The following is a 19735-nucleotide window of genomic DNA, read 5'->3' as shown; positions in this document are numbered from 1 at the left end:
ATGACTGCAGTAAACTATATAGCATCAACTAGGTGTTACTTTATAGTATATTTGTTCTACTCAGAGCTTCATGCCTAAAGTCAGACATCTGTTCACAGATATGTATATATCAGCTGAACTTGCTACTTAGTTAAGCTTAATTAAGATATTTTGTGAATCAATAAAATATGGGAGGGGAGGAATGGAAAGCAACTGTAGACACCAGAGACAGTGTGGGGGGTGGGGGGATGTAATAGAGGGTGAGAAATAGGGGTAAAATATATGTATATGAATATGAAATATATATATATATGAAATAAGAAATGGAAAATTGATAACATGTATGATTAAGCCAGTATGCAGTGTATTCTGGATGGGAAATCACATTTTGTGTGCTGTGATGATGCTCAGTGAATGAATGTAAAATAAGTTAATAAAAAGAAAAGAAAAAAGTTAATATGGTACTGCAGTTATTTTTAAAGTTTATTTTATTTTTAGGTTGTATTAAGTGGTTTATCAAAAAAATGGTGATTACTAATGATATTTTCTTTTTAACTTTTCCTATGCCTATTTTAACTTCTGCGTGTGTATAATTTTGAATGCAACATTTCTAGAAATTTGTCCTAAGCATTACTCTAAGGTGTAGATGCTAAATGTTGTACAACAAAACTTTCTATCTATTGAGTACCTACTGTATGTGAGCTTACTGTTGTATGTGTGTTATAGACATAATTCCTAAATTTTATCACAATTGTTATTTCTTCCATTTTACATGGATAAACTAAAGGTAAAGTTGAAGATCAAAGTTTTTGCAATGCTCAAGATCACAAATTTGGCCAGTGCAAAGACATACCCAGGTAAGTTGCCTGCCAAGCTCATGCTGTCGCTCTAGTTGAATCTAGTGGTCTTCATTCTCTGTAGATAGCCTGGAAAACATAAAATTGAAAAGTTTCCACAAGCAAACTGCAGGAATTCTCACAGTTCTCAGCCAATTTTAATAGACTAACCAAAGGGGACTGTTAGAACTAATGTTTTCCTCAGGTGACCAAAGCTTGATGAATGCCATTCTTTTAAAGCACCCATTATGACATTATTTACCTCTTGACAGAGCTGAAGGAGATAATGGGTGCTTCCTAACCAGAGCCAGTGTCCCTAGGGAATGTGGAATACCCTCCTTTGATAGGCACCCCTCAAGGATGTTTGATGAATAACCTTGTATTACCTTCTGGGTCCTTGCTCTAAATACCACCACCACCAACAGTAGCAACTGACAACAGCTAATACTCACACAATGTCTGTATGTGCCAAGCAGTGTTGAAAGCAGTTATATGAATTCATTTGATTCTCTATAGTGCCGACTTTGAGATAGCACTAAAAGTGAATAAATGAAACAGTAATGTCACATGAAGGGCAGTATTATCAGAAGCAAGAGCTTGATTTTCAAATAGCATAATTTTTAAAAAAGTGGTCATGTTCTCTTATTAGCACATTGGTGTGGCTCAAAGCCCTACACAGTCATCCAGCCCTTTGAGAGTTGGGGGAAGGGCGAGAGAAGTGTTGACACTGGGTTTCTGGGGCAGTCAGAAGGCAGTGGGAAGTCTGAGATGGACTTCTTGCCTCAGTTTGTCTCACTAACTGCTGTTGCTCCTCGCTTCCTGTTGCAAGCTCAGGGGAATTAATCGACATCCTCCACTGGGTTTCTGATGTGCGACTACAATGACATAAGTTTCTGCCTTATTAGTGAGTCCTGTGCTAAGTTCCAGTCATGCAGACTGAGAAGCAGCCTTGATATTAATATTTATTGCCCCATTTAACATTTGCAGCCTGATGGCAATTTTGAGTGATCTTTAACTGGGACACAGATAAATTGCTGATCTTGACGTAGAGGTCAGTCCTGTGGGTACATGTGGTGCTTCTAGTACTGAAGGAGGAAAACTAGACAATCTAACACAGCAAGTCTTATCTGCTGTGTTTATGATTCAGCTCCACACAAGTGCTGATTAGCAAAGTGCCCCTAGCCCTGAAGAAATAATTATGCAAAAAGAGAGAAAGAATGAGCAAAAGTACTCTTTTAGTCTCACCTGTTTCTTGGAGGAACTAGGAATGAATATTCTATCCCTCCGAGGTTATCTTCTGAGAAACAAAAACTATTTCCAAACAGTAGTTGACTCATAATTAGTTCCATTTACTCTTTCGGGGATGTTAACTATTATATGTTTTCTCCACTTAACAACTGCGAGGCTGAGTGACTTGACCTCCCTTACACAGTAGAAAGTCAGCTCTATAAGGTCTTTGACCAAGAACAAACCTATTCAGTTGAAGTTACAGGAAAATTGAGCAATGGCTGGGCTTACTAGGGCTGCACACAGACAGACAATACAGATCATTGAGAGCAGAATTCCATGAGGAGCAAAATGCCACTGTAATCTTAGTCCTTAAGTACTCTCCTAAAATACTCTAGAAGAGTGATTTGCTCCAGATCACTCACTGGGCGAATGAGGTATACCAGAACTCAGAGAAGGAAGGAGAGTGTGACAATGCAACTCAACTTCATGATGAAATTTTTTATATGAAAAAGGCAAGAAGATGCCTATTGGTTTTATACATGAAGATCAATAAACAAAAAAATATCTTTGAGAATAGTAAGATATCTTTTATTTTTCAAAAGGGGGGGTGCCAATTTGAGAAACATTGCTCTAAATTTTATAATTTTAAATCTAGATTGAACATTCAATGGGTAGGAAGCACAGAGATTAGGCATGCATCCTTTGGAGCCAGACTGTCTAGGTTCAAATCCTGGCCCTACTGTCTGGGTGGTGTTGGCAAGTTGCCTTAAACTTTCTAAACCTCCTTTTCCTCACTTGCAAAGTGAATATGTAGTAATATGACTTTACTATGAGATATCTCGGGAATGAAATGATATAATTTATGTTAAGTAGAACAATGTTGGACACGTAGGAAATGTTCAATGATTGCAATTGCTATTACTATTAAACACAATTCTTTGGTTTCCTGTTTTTTCCTTGTTCTGTTAAATCTTTCTAGAAACTCCAAGTTCTTATAAAATGTTCAGTTCTATTCCAAGTATATTTTCTCTCTAGTTCTAATAAATGTATAAAAATAGACAGAGCCTACACCATTGAGCAATGGTTAAACTATGATTTGGGATCTAGATACCACATACCTGTCAGTGGCTTGAATCCCAGCCCTGGTGGCTTGAAAGAAATGCTGGGCACATGTACATGTGTGCTCCACATTTTGAAGGGATGCAGAAATGAAGAAAATGGGATTGTGTTGTGATCATGCCCATTGGGAGATACTTTCTTTTTCTCTCTCTCCCTCCTTCTCTCTCTCTCTGGCAAGCATATGCACTCTCTGGCAATAAAAATACAAATGAAAAGTTCATCAGACACAGCTCTGGTGATAAAATAATATACCTGTGTTCTCCACATGTCCCCTATTTAGAACGAACAAACTTGTGAATTTAAAAAAAATGTTCAGTTCACTCATCATTGAGAAGATACAATCAGCTGCCTGTCCAACATGCATCTTGCCATCCATACATCGTTCTCACTGGGACCTCTGATCATCCTCCATTGCCATGTACTTCAAAAAACGCTGAACCTCATCCTCAGTAACAAGAGTTGGATCCTGGGTAGTTTAAGCCAACCAAGGTAATCCTATTTCTCATGCTGATTATTGGTTTAAATATAGAAATGTAACATGCTGGAATCTGCTTTCTCCTTCCTAAGAAAGATACATAAGAAGAAATGCCATTTCTTCCCTTTGTCATTGTCTTGCTTTTATGCGACACTTAGAATTGATGTTGCAACCATCTCAAAGCTGTGAGAGTCACCCATGTAAGGGCAGAGCTGACACTGAGAGTAGCCTAGTGAGAGGAGTTGCAGTTATGGGTCTTTGATGCCATGCTGAGCCACTGGCTGTGCAGCATACAGCCCGTGCTGCCACGGGACTTACTCATGTGAGATAATAAATTTCCAATTCTTTCAGCCAGCTTGAGTTGGTTTTTCTATCATTGGTAGCCAAAAGTGTACTAACCCACAGAATATAAAATCTATGTTAATATGTCTTAAAATAAACTAGAAAGAAGTCAGAAGTAAGGGTGATAGAGACACTTTTGACATCACCCTTACTTTCCCTCAATAGCTTCTACTCAAGTCTGCTCTAAAGTAATCCTGTGAGCTCTACTCTTAAAAGTCATGTGTTACCTAATGACAGGGATATTTTCTGAAAAATGCATCATTAACTGATTTTATCTTTGTGCTAACATCATTGAATATACTCACACAAACCTAGACAGTATAGCCTACTATACACCTAGGCTACATGACATACTTTAATGGGACCACTGTCATTCATGTCATCTGTCATTGTCTGAAACATGACTGTGTGTCTGGATGCAAACACCTCTCATTTCCACCATTTTTGTTAGAACCCAGCTATCATTCTCTCCTGTACTACAGCAAAAGCCTCAAAGCTGAACTATCACATGTTTACTCTCACTTCCACCATCTATTCTTGCTTTAAAAATTAAGATAGGGACAGCAGGTGGCATGGTGGTTAAAGTGCTGGACTCCCACATGGCCAATCCCAGTTCAGGTCCCAGACCTGGTGGTTTGCTTTCTTACTTTTCCTTTCTCTATCTCTCTTTGGTCAAATTTAAAAATAATAAGTCATCAGAAGATGGTGAAATGGTTATGTTGCCTGATTCCCACATAGTCCACCGTGGTTTGAGTCCTGAACCTGGCGACTTAAAACTCACTCTGGGCATGTGCGCATATGTGCCCTAGATCCTGAGACTGAAAAGGAGGAGAAGGAATTGTGGCATGGCCATGCCTTGTGTGGAATGATTTCTCACTTTCTGTTTCTCTGTCTCTCCAGCATTTGCATGTGCCCCATAGAAAAAAATCTCTCTAAATAATAATCATCATCATAAATAAAATAAATAATTCTTTAAAAATTAAGATAAATTTTACATAACAAAAATCATTTTAACTATTTTAGGTGTATAATTCAGAGGTTTTTACCATATTGCCAATGTCTGGCTCAGCTGGGGTGACATGTGCTGCTAAGACTCTGTGCCCCTCACGCTGGAATCACATAGGAGACTCGGGTTTGAGTCTGAGTTCAACCTGAAGGCCAGGTGCGGTGGTGTGCACTTTTAATCCCAGTGACTCAGGTGCATGGCAAGATGGAGGCTGGCCTGGGCAACAAGGTGAGATCATGTCTTTAAAAAAAAAAAAAATCCTGGGTGTGCTGGTGCTTCTGTAGTCCCAGCTGGAAGGCTGGGGCAGGACAATCATGCCATAGAGAGACCTTATTTTAAAAAATGAAACAAAGTGGGGCCAGCAGGTGACATAGTGGTTAAGGCACTGGACTCCCACATAGTCAACCATGGTTTGATGCTGGACTCGTCAACTTGAAAATCACACTGACTGTGTGTGTGCCGTCCAAAATCCTGAGAAGAGAATGGAAGAGAAGGGATCATGGCATGGCTATCCCCTCAGGGATGGTGCTGGTGATAATTTCTCACTTTCCCTCTCTCTGGCAAGTACATATGCCCTATAGCAAAACAAAACAAAACAAAACACCAAACAAACCAAATAAAACAAAGAAATAAGGTATATTGCCAATATTGCATAGTCATTACCACCATCACTTCTAGAACATTTTCTTCACCTCCTTCAAAAGAAACCTTATCCCATAATAGTCTGCCCCCATTTCTTCCTCTCTGCAGCCTCTGACAACCACAAATACAATTTATTATTAGCATAGCACCTGGAGTGGTATTTTTCAAACATACATCAGATCGTGCCACTTCCCTGCTTTTAACCTAATGACTTTGAATGACATTTGCATTTTTTAGCCTGGTCTAGATGACTGGTTATGATTTAGTTCTTCTCTGCCTTTCCAACTACATCTTGAACCATTCTCCCACTTGCTTGCTAGGTACTAGCCACATAAGACTTCTATGTGTTTCTGAACACACAAGTTCATTCCTCCTTCAGAGCTCTTTTTACTTGTTGCCTTTCTTTCTTTCTTTTTTTTTTTTTTTTTTTTGAGAGATTTTCACTGTAGGGCGCGTGCGCTCGCCAGACAGACAGAGAGAGACATAGAGACAGAAAGCGAGAAATCACCCCCCAGGAGGGATGGTCACGCTGCAATCCCTTCTCCTCCATTCTCCTCTCGGGATCTTGGGCACGCACTCACACACGCCCGGTGTGAGTTTTAAGCCACCGGGTCCGGGACACGAACCGCGGTCGACTACGTGGGACTCCAGCGACATAGCCATTACGCTAACTGCTGGTTCCCTACTTGTTGCCTTTCTTATGATACTCTTTCCTGCTTTACAGATTGGTGCCTTCTCATTATTCATGTAGCGCCTCAGCTGCCCCCTCGTCATAGTGAGATGTCCCCTCCTGGGCTCTAGTAATATTACTCTCATTAATTTTCCTTATCACATTTATTACTATCTGAAATTATACCATTTGCATTTATTTTTGTTTTTTAAATTTAATATATTTTATTTTATTTTAATTTCTTTTATACATTCAATCACTATACATCACTTAACTTGTAAAGTGAACTTTCCAACATGAATAAATTTCTCACTAATCCAGTTGGGGTTATTATATATGTTATCATCAACAGATAATAATCCATTTCTGTGTCCCCTAAGTGTCTTGCCTCTCTATTTTTCTCCTTATTATTTTTCCTCAGACTCTCCTCCTTCTTCCACCCTCTTCCCACACTGTATGCAGTATTATAACCATTTTCCATGTGTCTGTATCCTCTAATCTTTCAGTTTAAGCCATAGAGTACATTACCTAGAGTCCATAGTTTATTCAGATCACCTTGGTTTTACCATGAGATCTTTTTCTCTTCCGGGATCTCACCAGGTATCACATTGTGTTTAGTGGCATATCTTGTAGGCGCTTCTTGGTTGTGACATTTTCTCACATTTTTTTTGGTTTTGATGACCTTGACAGTTTTTTTTTTTTTTAGATTTTTTTCCAAAGACACATGTACGCTTGTGGGAGAAAGAGAGAGAGACAGTGAGAAAGAAAGTGAGTAATTATCCCCTAGGGGGATGGCAATGTCACAATCCCTTTTCCATTCTCTTCCTGGGATTTTGGGCATGCACACATGTGCCCGGAGTGATTTTCAAGCCACTGAGTCCAGGACTTGAAGTGCGGTTGGCCATGTGGGAGTACAGCATCTTAACCACTATACCACCAGCTGGCCCCATGGTTAAGTATTTTATGTAATGCTCCTCTATTGGAATTTGTTTAATGTTTTTCTCATGATGAGGCAGGAGCTATGGGTTTTTGGATAATGAAGTACAGAGGCAAAATGTCATTTCATTGCATCATATCAAGGGTTCACATTCACATTTTATTAGTTGGTCACCTGTCTCTTTCCCCTAATCATCCTCCATTGCTGTGTACTTCAAGAGAAGCTGAATCTCCTCCTCAGCAATAGATGATCTTGGTAGTTTTATTTTGCTTTTAGAATGTTAAGTTCCATGAAAGTAGAAACATTGTCTCTTTGGCTCACAGCTTAATTCCCAGAACCTAGAATAGTGTATAGCACACTGTAAGCCTCATTAGTTATTATTTGATTGAAATAATGAATAAACTAGAAAAAAATGACCAATACACTGCCTACTATTTTTGCATGCGAAATGAAATATGGGTCAAGAAGATTCGTTGAGCATAGGTCAAAGGCACTAAAACCCTTTCAAATAATCTGAACTATCCTTGAGATAAATCTCAACCCTCATGAGAATAAATAATTAACCCAGGGTCAATGACACGTTCAAAATCATTAATGAAAATTGATTTTTCTTCTTCGTGGGGCTGCTTCTCTATGCTGCACTGCAACTGCAGGGTCAGCCAGGATTTGTTGTGTTTTAATTTATTTCCACCAAGGATCTTCTTTTTCTCAATGGTGCTAACCTTTATAAATTTCTTGTTTTCTTCTTATTATTTGTGTTGGTTGGCCTGTGCATGGAGAGGGTGCAGGTGATGTCATGTAGGTAAGTTCTAGAAGGTAGCAAGATCCGTCAGAACAGGAGGTGAATGAAGCATGATGAGAAGTGGGGTTTGTCTAGGAGAGCACCCAAGGATAGGGTTACTGAGCTCCTCTGGCTGAATCAAGGGCTGTGCCCACTGACCTCATGGATGTGGGGGAACAGGAGGAGGAGTGTGCTGGCAGCCGGCTAACGGCCTTTCCAGGAACATGGTGGAAACTGATTAAATATATATGCAATCACATGAATTGATAGAGGGAACCTGGGGGATGTCTCTAGCCATTAGAACACCAAACACCAACAGGGGCTCCCTAGTGGTCATGCAGGATGTTCATTTTCTGGCAAGAGCTCTCAGAGCATGAAGTCCCTGAAAGGGAGAACTATTTGTATTCCATTCAGATTTCATTTAACCTTTTTTTTCCTTTGGAAGCCCCAGCAAGCAAAGGCACATTTGTCAAGGCTTCAGGATGAATGAGGAAAGCTTTTGTGCATTAAACTTGCGGATATTCAGAAGGGCTTACTGGAAAAGCAACACTGGTATGGGAGTAGAAAGACATCCACTCTAGTTGGCCAGGCTGTGGGTGGGGGGGAGTGTCTTATTATTACCTCCAAAGAGCCAATTTCCTGATTACGTGTAATTCCCCAATCAATTAATTTAAACATGATCTTCCCTAGGTAATTAGCTGCATTGTGTATGGCTGATGAGAGTATTTATATCTCCCGGCATTTCTCAGAGTACGTGACTTATAGGTCAAACACCACAAAGATATATAGAGGTTTAACTAGCACATTTAATTTCATTAACTAATATTCTTATTCTTATAGTTTGTCTTATCCTAAATCTCAGATGCCATGGATCATAGCATTATGGGTTTAATATACAGCATTTTGGGGAGAAAGAAAACAATCAAAGCAACACATATTCCGATTTTAGAAAGAATATATGGAAAATTTTAGACTGTGGAGCTAAGGAAATTTCAGATGAGAAACACCCAGTGAGTGCTTACAGACACTAAGAATTCCCCAATGACCTCATCTGCAGGGCCCATTCATCTCACTGACACAAAGACATTTCCTGAACACTGGCTTCAGTGTTCAGAGTTCTAGTTTTCCTAGGACTTCTCAACCTGAGCTGGTCTTGGAGGCAGCCTGGGACACCATCTTGCCTCCACCCACCTGCCCCAGTCCCTCTGCTTGCCAAGCCTGCATGGTAGAGGTGATCTGCCAGTCACCTTCATGGCTACACTGCTCCTTGCCAGAGTCTCCAGAAGTCACAAGAATTCAACCTGCTGCCACTACTGGCCACCCTTCTGTGCTGGCCACTCCACCTATCAGCTTTCTCACTTTGGTCAGCATTAGTGCCCACTCTCACTGAACTCTCTAAGGTCCCCTCTCCAATTCAGTTCCCAATTCCCACCATTCTTTATATTATATTGTGTACTATCCTCCTAATCTATTTACGTTTTACCTGATATTTTCATTCTTCTTCTGTTAAAATGAAAGAATTCTGGGCTTTTCTAAGTTTGGTACAGCATTCTAAAACACCAGTAAAACCATCACATCAATAGCTAGCATTGCTGTAGCATAATCACTTGTTGAGCACTCCTGCGTGCTGGGCACTTGCATGATTTCATAACTCCTCATACCTGCAAAGCAGGTTCTATTATTGTTCTCTCTTACAAACAAGGAAAATGAAGTCTAGTGCTTGAGTCACTGGCCCAGGCTGACACAGCAAGAAAAGGAAGAGCCAAGACTCCTCTAGTTCTGCTTGGTTGCATGACACTAGCTCATAACATGCTCTATGGGGTGTCTCCTTTGACTAGAGGTCCAATGCTGTTGTAGAAATCGCCATTGTGAATGGCTCTTTGGCTGGGTGAAGTAAAGCAAGGATTTGCAGATGATTCCCAAATCCCCAGCTTGGATACTAGGTAGAACCTTTCATCCATGTTGGCATTTTAGGAGAAAGTTGAGGAGACTATCATCATCCTTTTCTATTTTGCATCTTGTCATCATCTTGAACAACCTCAAAGTTCAATGCACAGATTGGTCTAACACTCCAGCCTGTCATTTTCTTGACTTAACTCCAGTGACCTTTGCATGGACTCCATTTCAGTGATCTGCTCTCTTGGCTACATTGGCTTCTTGTATTCCTCAGAACTTGTCCATATAAGAATAGCCAGTTTGTGTCCACTTTGGGTCCTGCCAGATTCTTACTCCAGTTATTTGTCCCACATTCTTCAACCTCTGTAAGACCCCCCAAGTCTTCACCCTGTCCTTCTGCTCCCCATGTATAAACTCTAGTCTGTTCCAGATCGGTCTATCCCTGTGAGCTGTGATCATGAGGCTTCCTTCTGCAGCTTCCTCTCTTGTTACAACTTTGTCTTTCCTGGTCCCAGGCAAAGCGAACTACTGCTCTTTCCCCGATTCTGAGATCCCATCTACTGAAGAAGAGATAATATTTCATAACGTAACTGATTTTCAGAAGAAGGGAAACACTGCCATATTAAATGTACACAGCAATTCTGAGAAGTATTTAAGCAATGGGAAAAATAGAAACAGGTCTATTTTAGGATTGAGAGACTATGACACTTTCAGTTCTAAGGATGATGTCAGTCTTTCTCATCCTATGATGTTTCTTCTTCCTGTAATAGAAATATCTCGTTTATCCTTTTAACAACACTGTAAGATGGATGTTATCATCCTTTTATCGAAAGGAAAACAGAGTTTCAGAAACTCAAAGTTTATGAGGTTTATACAAATATACAGGAGAAAAATTGTATTAGTCTGCTTGGGCAGCCATAACAAAACACTACACTGGCTAGCTTAAATGATGAACACTTATTTTTTTGTTCTGAGGTGTCCCAATACAAGTCAGGTGCCTGATCCTGGCTGGCCTAATGAGACTAGCGTGGATCATGGCATGAGGAACTTCAGGAGGTAGAAGAAATAAATAGATAAAACTTAAACAAAGAAAATTCTGATTAGTATTACAAATAAAATGTATGTTCTTTTGGACAAATTATGTTACAAATGGGGGTGTTTATGCTAGTCCCCAAAAAAGCTATTAGTTGGGGAGGAAATGTATGTCTAAGTGTTTGATGTTTGACCCCAGTTGTTAAAAAAGTCCACAGTAATTGTTACTGGTCAAAGCAGTAGGCATCACACTCATCTCTTAAAGGCCTGGCAGCAGCAAAACCTCCTAAGATGCAAGCAGTGGCATGGGTGATGGGGAAGAGTTTCTCTTATTTCTTCCTTAACAGAATTGGCTGGAACTGCTTAGGTGACTCATTGATCTCTACCTCTGACCTGTGCCAGAGCCTTGCCTGCTGGCTCTTCTGGGTTTCTGGTGAAGCATTCAGGACGCCGTGAAGGAAGTGAGGTCATGATTGTTTTGGCAGTTTGGGTGGTATTTATCCCCTGGTAGCAGCTGAAGTTTATCAGTAGGTTTAGCCTTTGCACTTTGAGAAACCAACTATTATCTCACCCACAATTTAGAATAATAAAATGTCTATGGCAGAAAAACGTGCAGTAAGTATAGATAAAGAACAAACAAGGCAGGGCTTGGTGCTCTTGCTGCATGGAGTGGAGCACACTGCCTATCCATGCTCTGATGGCGTCAGCAAGAAGGCGCTGCCCGCATTCTCCCTTTTTATTTTTCCTGCTATTAGTTTCAAGATGAGAGATTCTTGAAGGGAGGCTGGGAGTAGAAAAAATTTATATCTATATTAATTTAGGCTTAGTCGCTTTCTGAGGTGGTCTGTAATGGGGGCTCTTAGGTTTACAGAGACCATGTGTTACTCATTCTGAGGACTGATGTCCCCAGGAGTTGTAATCAGAGCATTTCAGAGATGGGACTGAGCCTCTACAGTGTGTTCTCAGAGTGGTGGAAAAGGGACCCTGCATGGAAGCTTCCTGACCTGGTGGGAGACCAACTGGATTTCTGTTTTGGTTCTAAGTCTGAGATGCTATAAGCCTATTCCTTATGATTACATAGAGAAGCAGGATTTTCTGTAGCACTTTGTCCCTAAAGAGTATCTCAAAGACTAAAAAGTATGTACCTATACAAATAACAACAACAAACAAATCCAGAACAAACAAACTGCTTTGCAAATCTTGCTTTAAATAGCCAAAGTAAACTGGTCAGACATAGTGGCAGCAGTAATACAGTGTTCTGCGATTCTGGGGCCATATAGAAAGATCCAGGTTTGGGGTCTCAAGGTCTTCTTGTACCTGCTAGGCATGCACGCACGAGCCTGTGATCTTGGCTGGCTGAAGCTAGGGGGTGGACTGCAATGTGAAGATCTTGTTCAGTGATCATCTCTCCTCTTTCTCTCTCTCTCTCTCTGAGAAATAAATAAGTAAGCTTAATATATGTATTGGGTCATTGGGAAAGTCATGATGCATTTTTGCATACAAAAATATGTCATGACTTTCCTGGCAGCTATATATATCTATATATCTATGTATATATATGTGTGTGTGTGTGTGTGTGTGTGTGTGTGTGTGTGTGTGATTTTCTTGACTTCCTTAACTCCAGTGACCTTTGCATGGACTCACACACACACACACACACACACACACACACACACACACAGAGAGAGAGAGAGAGAGAGAGAGAGAGAGAGAGAGCAAGAAAAAAGTAACATTATCATTGAAATTGTCTAAGGGTAGTAAAACAGCTGAACTTACATACTATTGTTAACTGGAAAAAACACATATAGATGAAGATGTTAAATAACTGTATAATTTACAATCATTCATCCAGCAAGTTAGAGAATTTTATGCAAATACAAGTTCTGGCTTAATTTCTTCGTGTTTTTTGTTATGTCTTGTTTTTGAAATCTGGAATATATTGTGAGACTTTGAACATAAGGTTACAAAGCCTAACCATATAATGTATACTCATTTATAGTTTCTACTATCTAAAAATTAAAATTAAAAATGATTAAATGCATAGAGCTTAAAGATAAAAAAAGAAAAGCTTAAAATAAAACGTGGACCTTATAAATCATCCTCTTATAACCATGCTCCAGAGTAAGATCAGGACATTCCAAAGGGACACTGAGCCACTTAGTTGGATCCATTCCATTCCAATCTAGAATTGAGACTCTCTCCTGTTGGTTCCAGTTGCAGCTGGCTGGAGTTGACCCTTCACCCTGAGAGGGAATGGGAGTTGCTCACAGTGTTGATAGTATATTGTGAAAGTCAAATCACTGGATTAGGAGTCAGACAAAGCAAGTTTAAATCTCTTGTTTACTGGGGCTAGTATTTGGCATGATAGTTAAAGTGTTGGACTCCCACATGGCTGACTGCAGTTTGACTCCCAGATTTAGCAGCTTCTTGAAAATCACACCAGGTACACATGCATGTGTGCCCAAAATCCCAGGAGGAGAATGGAGGAGAAGAGACGGTGGTGTGGACATTCACCCTGGGAGGGGGGGTGATTTTTCACTTTTCCCTCTCTCTGTCTCTCTTTTTCTCTACTCCTGGCAAGTGTACATGCCCTATAACAACAACAACAACAAAATCTTAAAAAAGGAAAACAAAATTCATGTCTACTTCATAGAGGTGTGACTTTCGATAAAGTAACTGATGTCTTTAATCCCCAATTACCATGTGGGATTCTTGTAAGGTTTAAATGTATCTGTACATAAACTCTTCAGTAATTCTCTTATTATCTGGCAGGACTCCCATGTTCTCACATCCTTCCTTTTGGCTTGCTTTGGTTTGATCTACCTTTGCAAGCACTCTCAAATCTCTTGTCTCTCTCTAGACTGCACTTGCCTGGAAAACCTCCAGTTTAAAATGGACCTCCAAACAGTCATAAGAGGGAAATTCATAGCAATTAGTGCGCATAAGAAAAGGATGGAAAGATGGCAAGTAGATAACTTATCATCATGCCTCAGAGAATTGGAAAAACAACAACAAACAAACCCCCAAAATGCCAGATGAAAAGAAATAATAAAGGTTCGAGCAGAAATAAATGAAATAGAAAATAAACGAACCATACAGAAAATAAATGAAAGCAAAAGCTGGTTCTTTGAAAAGATCAACAAGATCGATACTCCATTGGCTAGACTGATCAAGAAGAAGAAAGAAAGAAACCAGATTAATCAAATATGTGATGAAACAGGCAATATTACCACGGACATAGCAGAAATACATAATATCATTAGAGGATACTATGAGCGACTTTACGCCAACAAACAAGATAACCTGGAGGAGATGGACAAATTCCTGGATGCATATAAACTACCAAGATTGGATCAGGAAGACATAGAGAATCTGAATAGACCTATAACAAGCCAGGAGATTGAATCAGTAATTAATAATCTCCCAACAAAGAAAAGCCCAGGCCCAGATGGCTTCACTTGTGAATTCTACAAAACTTTCAAGGAAGAATTAACCCCTATCTTACTAAAATTATTTCTAAAGATTCAAAAGGAAGGAAACCTTCCAAATTCATTTTATGAAGCCTCCATCATCCTCATCCCCAAAACAGATAAGGATATGACAAAAAAGGAAAACTACAGACCAATATCATTGATGAATATAGATGCGAAAATTCTCAACAAGATACTCGCAAATCGTATCCAACAACATATAACAAAGATCATTCATCACGACCAGGTAGGCTTTATACCAGGGATGCAAGGGTGGTTCAATATACGCAAGACCATAAATGTAATACACCACATTAACAGAAAGAAAGATAAAAACCATATGATCATCTCAATTGATGCGGAGAAAGCGTTTGATAAAATACAACATCCTTTTATGATTAAGACTCTCAGTAAGATTGGTATAGAAGGGTCATTTCTGAACACAATAAAAGCAATCTATGAAAAACCTACAGCTAATATTATACTGAATGGGGAAAAGCTGAAAGCTTTTCCTCTGAAAACAGGTACTAGGCAAGGCTGCCCACTTTCTCCACTGCTCTTTAATATAGTACTGGAAGTCTTAGCTATTGCAATCAGAGAAGAGAACAGTATTAAAGGCATTCGAATAGGCAAAGAAGAGTTGAAAATATCTTTATTTGCAGATGACATGATGGTATACTTAGAAGACCCAAAGGTATCCATGAAAAAACTGCTTGAAGTAATAAGTGAATACAGTAAGGTGGCAGGATACAAAATCAATATCCAAAAATCTATAGCATTTCTATTTATGAACAACAAGTTGAATGAAGCAGAGCTGAAGAAAGGAATCCCTTTCACCATAGCCACAAGATGTATAAGATATCTAGGGATAAACCTAACTAAGAAAGTCAAAGACCTTTATAAAGAAAACTACGAGAATCTTAAAAAAGACATTGAAAGTGACATAAAAAAGTGGAAGGACATCCCATGCTCCTGGATTGGTAGAATTAACATAATCAAAATGGCAATTCTACCCAAATTAATCTACATGTTTAATGCAATTCCAATCAAAATACCAGAGATATTCTTCAGAGATCTAGAAAAGACAATTATAGAATTTGTCTGGAACCATAAAAGACCTCGTATTGCAAAAGCAATCCTGCGTAAGAAGAATGGAGTAGGAGGCATATCACTCCCTGATCCCAAGATATACTATAAAGCTGTGGTCATCAAAACAGCATGGTATTGGCATAAAAACAGACATGTGGACCAATGGAAGAGAATAGAGACCCCAGAAATAACTCCCAAAGCTTATAGCCAACTGATCTTTGACAAAGGATATCAGTCAATCCATTGGGAAAAGGAAAACCTCTTTAGTAAATGGTGCTGGAAAAACTGGGTATCCACCTGCAGAAAGATGAAACTGAACCCCCATCTTTCACCATTAACAACAGTCAACTCAAAATGGATCAAAGATCTGAACCTAAGACCTCAGACAATAAAACTACTTGTGGAAAATGCTGGGGAAACTCTGGGAGACATTGGAGTAGGCAAAGACTTCTTAAATAAGACTCCCAAAGCACAGGCAATAATCCCTAAAATAGACAAGTGGGACTATATTAGACTAAGAAGTTTCTGCACAGCAAAGGACACAGTAACAAGTGTGAACCGACAACCCTCAGAATGGGAAAATATTTTTGTTAAATATGCCTCAGACAAGGGACTGATAACGAGAATACATAGGGAACTCAAGTGCCTTATGCGAAAAAAAATGATTAACCCGATTAAAAGATGGGAAAGTGAGCTGAACAAAAGTCTCTCTAAGGAAGACATACGAACAGCCAAAAAGCATATGAGGAAATGCTCGACATCCCTCATCATAAGGGAAATGCAGATAAAAACCACAATGAGATACCACCTAACCCCTGTCAGAATGGCAAAGATTAAGAATATAAAAAGTGATAAGTGTTGGCGGGGATGTGGTGAAAAGGGAACCCTCCTACACTGTTGGTGGGAATGTAAACTAGTTCAACCACTGTGGAGAACAATATGGAGGTTCCTCAAAGATCTACAAATAGAACTACCATTTGATCCAGCAATCCCACTTCTGGGTATTTACCCAAAAGACAGGAGAACGCTCAGTCAGAAAAGTGCTTGCACATCCATGTTTATTGCAGCATTATTCACAATTGCCAAGACATGGAACCAACCTAAATGTCCACAAACTGATGAATGGATTGGAAAAGTGTGGTATATATACTCTATGGAATACTACTCAGCCATAAAAAATAACAAGACCCTGGAATTTGATAGAAAATGGTCAGATATGGAGGATCTATTGCTGAGTGAAGTAAGCCAGGCTATGAAAGAAAGATATTGTATGTATCCACTCAATATATACCGACTATCCGCACTCTATAATAGAGAGCAAAAATTCGGAGGACATAAACACAGTGAAGGTACTTAATGAGAATAGGACAGTGTGGAATGGGGTAAGTGAAGAGAAGAGGATAGAGAAAGATAGCAAGTGAACAATAGAGAGACAGGACGTTAGTGAGAAACAGATAGGGGTTATTAACTGTTGATGATGACATGTATAGTATTCTCAACTGGATTGGTCTGAGAAGTATTTCATGATGGGCAAAGTATTTTTACAAGCAAAACGAGAAATAACAATTGACTGTTTTATAAAAATAATTAGAATAATAAAAATAATGATTGGGGAAAACAGAAAAGATATTGAATGTTGAAGTGGGGAGATTAATGTCTCTGTACTGACTGACATGCATGGCATTCCCTTTTGAAAAAACAATGTAATACAATGTAAAGTTATATGTAATCCAATGTAATATAAAGAAGATTATGATGATAAAAAAAAAATAAAAAGGAAAGATATATATAGATATATATAGATATATATATATATCTATATATATCTTATATATATATATAAGACCTCCAAACTACCGATCAGGGTTTCACCCTCTCCCACCAAATGTTTGGGACAAATCATTCACACAAACATAATTGCAAAATTCACACTTTTTCACTCTCATCTTCCTTGCACTGGCGGTACCATTTAATACAGGTGGTTACCTGCTGCTTCTTGGCTTCTTTTTAAAAATTAATTTTTAAATGATTATTCATACATTAAATCACTATACATCATTTAGATTGTGAAGAGACTTTACCCAGCATGATATACACCTCAATCCAGCCCAGTCAAAACTATTATATACATCCTTGTCAACAGATAAAAGACCTTATCTATGTTCCACAAGTGTTTTACCTCTCCATTTTCTCCCAAAATTTCCTTTTCTAGGCTCTTCCCCCCCACACACTCTCTTTCCACTTTGCATTTAGTGTCCATTACAATTTTGTATATTTTTATGTTCTCCAGTCTTGCAGTCTCTACCATAGAGTGCGGACAGTCGGTATATGTTAAGTGGAGACATGCAATGTCTTTCTTTCATATTCTGACTTGCTTCACTCAGCAACAAATCTTCTGATTCGTTCACTTTATATCAAATTCCAGTGCCTTGTTGTTTTTTATGGCTAAAATAAATTCCATGGAGTATATGAACCATAATTTTTCAATCCACTCATCTGTTTGTGGACATTTGGGTTGGTCTTATGTCTTAACAATCATGATTAATGCTGCAATGAAATAGTTGTGCAAGTGCTTTTCCGACTGAGTACTCTCCTGTCCTTTGGGTAGATACCCAGGAGTGGAATTGCTGGATCATATGGTAGTTCTATTTTAAGGTCTTTGAGGAACCTCCATATCATTCTCCATAGCGGCTGGACCAATTTACATTCCCACCAACAGTGTAGGAGTGTCCCCCTTTCACCACATCCTCTTCAGCACTTATCATTATTTGCTTTTTTTTAATCTTCATCATTCTGACTGGGATTAGGTGGTATCTCATTGTGGTTTTGATCTGCAGCTCCCTTACAATGAGGGATGTTGAGCATTTTTTCATATGCTTTTTGGCTGTTCGTATGTCTTCCTTAGAGAGTTGTTTATTCAGCTCACTTTCCCATCTTTTAATTGGGTTAATCATTTTCTTCCAGGTAAGCTACTTGAGTTCCCTATGTATTCTGGTTATCAGGCCCTTATCTGAGGCACAGTTAACAAAAATCCTCTCCCATTCCGAGGGTTGTCAATTCACACTAGTTATGGTGTCCTTTGCTGTGCAGAAATGTCTTAATCTGATGTAATCCCATTTGTCTATTTTGGGGATTATTGCCTGTGTCTTGGGGGTCTTGCTTAAGAAGTCTTTGCCTACCCCAATGTCTCCCAAAGTTTCCCCAGTATTTTCCACCAGTAGGTTTTTTTCTTTTTCTTTTTCTTTTTTTTTGGGAGAGGTTTTTGCTATAGGGCACGTGTGCTTGCCAGAAAGACAGAGAGAGACAGAGAGACAGAAAACGAGAAATCACCCCCCGGGGGGATGGCCACGCCACAATCCCTTCTCCTCCATTCTCCTCTTGGGATACCAGGGCATGCATGTACACGCACCTGGCATGAGTTTAAGCCACCGGGTCCGGGACTCAAACCATAGTCGGCTACATGGGAGTCCAGCTACATAGTCATTACGCTAACTGCTGTTCCCCCACCAGTAGTGTTATAGCTTGTGGTCTTAGGTTTAGATCTTTGATCCACTTTTATTTGATTTTTGTTAATGGTAATAGGGGTTCAGATTCATCTTTCTGCAGATGGATGCCCAGTTTTTCCAGCACCATTTGCTAAAGATTCCCTTTTCCCACTGGATTGACTGTTACCCTTTGTCAAAGATGAGTTGGCTATATGTTTTGGGGTTTATTTCTGAAGTCTCTACTCTGTTCCATTGGTCCTCATGTCTGTTTTTGTGCCAATACCATGCTTTCTTTGGCTTCTTAACACCACTTTTAAATATACCTTAAAATTCTTGGCTTCATTGCTTAAATTTAAACCGGAGTTTTATTCCTCATTCGAATGACTATGTTAATGTTTTTTACAGAAGAAGGACACAGTGATTTTGCTGAAGAAACAAATTATTCAGAAAATGAAAGTGCCTTCGAAGTTTGGATAGGTCCTCCCTGACCGTGTCTCTAATCAGAGGACCTATAAATTGCTGCGAGAGCTTTAGGATTCTATTCTAAAGGACCTAAACGAAGTCAGAGGTATGAGGTCAGCAGTTTCTGCAACCCTCTGTGTCAGCCTCAGAGATGACCATCAGCTAATTCCTCTTCATTACTCTTCAAGGGGTGAGAGTTGAGGAGAGAGGTAAATTAATTCCACCACTGAATTACAGCATTTCAAAGCAAGATTTATAAATATCTTTTTTCTCCCCAGTTCCTG

Source organism: Tupaia chinensis, unplaced genomic scaffold (genome assembly GCF_000334495.1).
Source record: "Tupaia chinensis unplaced genomic scaffold, TupChi_1.0 Scaffold000320_2, whole genome shotgun sequence".
Taxonomy (NCBI): domain Eukaryota; kingdom Metazoa; phylum Chordata; class Mammalia; order Scandentia; family Tupaiidae; genus Tupaia; species Tupaia belangeri.
The sequence above is the reverse complement of the archived record's forward strand: the minus strand, read 5'-3'. Positions refer to the sequence as shown.